A 5,937-nucleotide genomic window follows, 5' to 3' on the forward strand; every position below is an offset into this window, starting at 1 on the left:
CAGGCACTGTTCTAAGCACTGGGGTAGATACAAGGTAATCAGGTTGGACACAGTCTCTGACCCACATGGGGCTCTCAGACTTAATCTCCATTTTACAGATGAGGTAACTAGTAAGCGCGTAACAAATACCATAATAAAGATTGATAATAATGATAATAATCACTGCCATGCCACTTCTCTCATGGGAAAACTCCAATTCATCAGGGACAGCTGTTTCCTCTGAAAATTATTCTGTTGTTCTCGCGTGTGGTTTGTAGACAGCCTTCAACAGCCTCTCCTTCGCGACTTTACCAAATTAATCCTTTCCGATACCACTTCCGTCTCTTTGCTTACTTTCTCTCCCTCACTGAGCCACCTTCGGAAAACTAATAAAAAGTACTTAGGGGAAAAAAAAAAATCCTTCGGAAGGTGGTTATTTAATCCGTCTGTCTTTGCAAACACCGCTCAGTTCCTGTTCAACCTCTTTGGGTTTCCAACGTTCTAAAAGCGGCTCGGCCGAAGTGAAGAAAAGGTTGAGATACAGTCACTCACTGATACGGAATGGGTTTGAAATTTACTCTTGGAATTAACTCTCTTAAAATTCTTCCATCGACATCGTTCTGGGAACGAAAACGTGGGCAGTGTCCGTTGCGGTTGGTTGGAGTTTGCCGTGAGGTTGCTCTCCGGGGGGGTGGCCAGGTCCCCGAGGGAGAAGGAGGTAAGGAATCATGATCCGTGGCCCCAGAAATATCAATCATTGATGGCTTACTGTGCGGAGAGCACTGTACTAAGCGCTTGGGAGAGCCCAGTATAACAGTCCTTGCCCTTTCCTATTCAGGATCACAGATAGCAGTTCCCACCTCCAGGATTTTTTTAAAAGACTGAGCAATTGCCAGATTGGAGGGAATGTCCTGTCAGTTGGAGCTGGGAAGTAATAATGATAATAACGATGGTATTTGTGAAGTGCTTACTATGTGCCAAGCACTGTTCTAAGCGCTGGGTAGCGTAGCCTACCACCGGGCCTGTGGGTCAGAGGCCCTGAGGTCTCATCTCAGGTCCACCATTTGCCAGGTGTTTGACCTCGAGCAAGTCACTTCACTTCTCTGTGCCTCAGTTACCTCATCTATAAAATGGGGATGGAAACTGTGAGTCCCACGTGGGACGGGGACTGTGTCCGGTGTGATTTAGTACAGCGCTCTGCACACAGTAAGCGCTCAATAAATATGACTGAATGATCAGCTGGTATCCACCCCAGCGTTTAATAATGTTGGTATTTGTTAAGCGCTTACTATGTGCAGATCACTGTTCTAAGCGCTGGGGTAGATACAGAGTCATCAGGTTGTCCCACGTGAGGCTCACAGTTAATCCCCATTTTACAGATGAGGTAACTGAGGCACAGAGAAGTGAAGTGACTTGCCCACAGTCACACAGCTGACAAGGGGCAGAGCTGGGATTCGAACCCATGACATCTGACTCCCAAGCCCGGGCTCTTTCCACTGAGCCACGCTGCTTCGCTTAGCACAGTGGTTGGCACATAGTAAGCGCTCAATACTATAATCCTTATTTTATTACTTCACTTTTCTGTGCTTCTGTTTCCTCATCTGCAAAATGGGGATTCAATACCTGTTCTTCCTCCTACTTTGTCTATGAGCCCAATTTGGGATTTGGTGATCTTATATCCACCCCAGTTGCTTAGCAGAGAGTAAGCACTTAAATGCCTCAATAATTATTATTAAGTCTATCTCCCTCTTTGGATGCTCTTTAGGTCCAGTGCCCAGAACAACGCTTGGTACAAAGTAAACATTTAACGAATATCATTAAGAAAGAGTTATATCCTATCCCCTCTTGAGCTTACCAGCATCTTCAGGCTGCACAATTTCCTGGGGTAAGAAATTCCAAATGTTAGCAGGCATAAAGAAGCTAAAGAGAAGCAGCGTGGCTCAGTGGAAAGAGCACGGGCTTTGGAGTCAGAGGTCATGGGTTCGAATCCCGGCTCGGTCCCTTGTCAGCTGTGTGACTTTGGGCAAGTCACTTCACTTCTCGGTGCCTCAGTTACCTCATCTGTAAAACGGGGATGCAGACTGTGAGTCCCACGTGGGACAACCTGATTCCCCTGTGTCTACCCCAGCGCTTAGAACAGTGCTCGGCACATAGTGAGCGCTTAACAAATACCAACATTATTATTATTATTATTATTAAAGGAACTTGCCCAACAGGCAAGTGGCCTTCAGGATTAGAACCCAGGTCCTCTGACTCCCAGGCCTGTGCTAATTCCTCTAGGCCACCCTGCTTCCCAGAGTTGGAGAGCAGACATTAATGGGGTGAGGTGATCAACTTTTAGCCATCGAGGTCAGTGATCAAGAAGGCAACCATCGTCAAACCGTCCTGTTGCCACTTTTGGGGAGAATATCCAGGGCATTAATAATAAATTCGAATTATGGTACTAAGCACTTACACTGTTGTAAGCACTGAGATGGATACAAGCAAATCGGGGTGGACTGGGGCTCACAGTCTCATATCCCCCTTTCACAGATGAGGTAGCTGAAGGCTCAGAGAAATAAAATGACTCACCCAAGGTCACACAGCGGACAAAGAGCAGAGTCGACATTAGAAACCGGGTCCTTCTGGTCCCTCGCTCTAACCACTAAGCCTCGCTGCTGGTCTGATCTTTAATTCACGGACCTGTGTTCTGACATATTCGTTCAGCAACTAAAATCCAGCTCCTATACCACGTTTAGCAGCGACCACCACCTCGGTTCAAAGGGGAGACCAAAGGTCACCCAGCAGACAAGGGGCAGAGCCGGGATCGGAACCCAGGTCCTTCTGACTCCCGGGGCTGGTACTTTCATGGACTAGCCAGTCCCTAGCAAGTCACTTCACTTCTCTGTGCCTCAGTTACCTCATCTGTGAAAGGGGGATTAAGACCGTGAGCCCCATGTGAGACAGGGCCTGTGTCCAACCTGGTTAGTCTGTATCTATCCCAGTGCTTAGTACAGTGCCTGGCACATAGTAAGCACTTACATACCATAAAAAAGGGTGATCTTGTGGAAAGAGCATGGGACTGGAAATCAGGAGATCTGAATTCTAATTTGGACCCCACAACTTGACTATGTGCTCTTGGGCAAGTAACTGTGTGCCTCAGTTTTCTCATCTGAAAAATGGGGATTCAATTCCAGCTTCCTCTGACACTTAGGCTGAGAGCCCCGTGGAGAATGGGAACTGAGTTTGATCTAATTTTATAATAATAATGTTGGTATTTGTTAAGCGCTATGTGCAGAGCACTGTTCTAAGCGCTGGGGGAGATACAGGGTCATCAGGTTGTCCCACGTGAGGCTCACGGTCTCCATCCCCATTTTACAGATGAGGTAACTGAGGCACAGAGAGGTGAAGTGACTCGCCCACAGTCACACAGCTGACAAGTGGCGGAGCTGGGATCGTAACTATCCCAGAGTTTAGCACAGTGCTTGGCGCACACAGAGTGCTTCACAAATACAATTATTACTACTAAGGCAGTTGGAGAGATTGAAGACTTGCAGAATCCCGTTACCTAGACTAATACCCTGAGTGTTTCTTTCCTAAATCCAAACTCCTCTTAACAAAACCACCACACCGCAGAAATGGCAGGCACCTTTTAACGGTCAACCCCCTTCATGAAATATTGGAGGGGAAAGGAAGCGGAAACCAGTTATGAGAAAATAAAACGAGACTGACAGCTGAAAAGGTCTCTGAATCCATTTTAATTTAGACTTCTTGAAAATCACTAATCTGAAGAATTAACAAAGCAGCGGAAAACTGTGTAATGTATAATCTCAACTGGGCAGGAATATAAAATTAATTTTCTTCATGAGACACTGCCAGAAAATGAAAAAACATTCATCATATTCCCTGTAAAGACAGAGACAAGTTAAAGTAATATTAATTTAAAGTGTTGTTGGCACATAATTAAAAAAAAAAACATAGACACAGAACATATTTTCCATCAATACACATTTTTGCAAAACCTAAAATAATTCTGTTCACTTAAACCATGGGGTTGATTTGCTGACATCATAGCATACCGAAAATGAATTTTACCTATAGAACAGAGCCCATTATCCTAAGTCTCAATATATCATTTAAAAAAAAAAAACTGAAGAAACTGTGGGTGTCAGTGAAGTTCAACACACACTGGAAGATTTGAAGGTTGAAAACATCTAAGAGAGCCTCAGGCTGAAGGTTAGATCTGAATGCAAGCAACAAAAAACGATTTTGCAGCTTTTTATAACTAGAATTCTGAAGAAAAAACTCAAAATTCCAACCCACAACCCACGGGACAATTTTTCCCTTTATCAAAAAGTAACGTGGACTAGTAGATCGAGTGCCGACCTGGGAATCAGAAGGACCTGGGTTCTAATCTCAGCTCCGGCACTTGTCTGCTGCGTGACCTTTGGCAGGTCACTTCACTTCTCTGTGCCTCAATTACCTCATCTGTAAAATGGGGATTAAGACCGCGAACCCCACGTTGGACATGGACTGTGTTCAACCTATCAAACCCCAGGACTTATTACAGTCCCCGGCCCAGAGTAAGCATCCAGCGCTTAGAACAGTGCTCGGCACATAGTATGCGCTTAACAAATACCAACCTTATCATTATTATTCAATAAATACCATAAAAAACGGTGAAGTTGTCCCTTCTTAGTGGAATCTGCTGGCTCAACTCAACTCCGGTTTGGTATGGCTTTCAATCTTCACTACTGTATTGTACTTTCCCAACTACTTGTACCGTCCCCTGCATGATAAATACCACGGATTGATTAAATATACAAATGGCATTCCCAGGGATGAGAATGTTGGTTTTGAGAAAAGTTAAAGGTTTCTCTACTCCTTTGCAGAAACTGGCCTTGGTAACAGAGACAAGATACAATAATTTAACTGTAAAAATTAGTCTTCTGTCAAAATAATGGCTATTTTCTGATTCACAATGCTGCTACTTTCACGTACTAGCCAAAATCAGTAAACTGATCATGTATATGTTTTACAAAGACTCTCCTGCCTGTACACCTTGCCTTGAGATTACTGAAGCCTGGACCAGGAATCTCAGCTGTTTATTTTCCGCACATGTGCACAATGCACACATATACATGCACACACACTCGTATATTCCCACACACAAACACACACACTTGCTCACAGTATATAAAAGGCACATTTTGAAAGTCTTCAGGAATGTAATTTCATTGAACACACTAAATTTCTTATTTTAGTTCATGTCATTAATTTTTTTTAATGTTAAATGTGTTCTTTGGGATATTTAGGGACAAAAAGGATACAATAAAAGTTACACGCAAGGGAAACACGGGCAAAATTGGCAAAGATGTCGATAAGAGTTTCTTAGTCCTAGGCACCGAAGGAGTTTCGGCATTTCTGCCCTCCTATGGTGAGCTGAATTAAATCACTTTATGTTTCAGCAATTGGAAGAATAATCAGATCTAAAGATAAATTCCGTTATTACATGAAAGACAGAAACGGACCAGTTCTCGCAATGTAAACACGGATTAACAGGTCCTGCGCTTTTACACCTCAAACACCCTTCTCGGGAAGCATCATGGCGTAGTGGCTAGCGCACAGGCCTGGGAGTCGGAAGGTCACGGGTTCTAATCCTGGCCCCACCGCTTGTCTGCTGTGTGAAGTCACTTCACTTCTCTTTGCCTCAGTTACCTCATCTGCAAAATGGGGATTGAGGCCGTGAGCCCCATGTGGGACAGAGACTGTGGCCAGCCTGATTTGCTTGTATCCACCCCAGCGCTTCGTGTAGCATCTGGCACATAGTAAGCGCTTAAAAAATACAATTATCATTGTTGAAAGAGCCAAAAGGTCCATATCATGAGTTCATTATCTGGGAGACTGTCTGACTGGGAGGAAGAGCTACAATTCAAATGTCTGAACGGTTTTCCCTCCCGTACACAAGGGCGAGAAGAG

Source organism: Ornithorhynchus anatinus, chromosome X3 (genome assembly GCF_004115215.2).
Source record: "Ornithorhynchus anatinus isolate Pmale09 chromosome X3, mOrnAna1.pri.v4, whole genome shotgun sequence".
NCBI lineage: Eukaryota > Metazoa > Chordata > Mammalia > Monotremata > Ornithorhynchidae > Ornithorhynchus > Ornithorhynchus anatinus.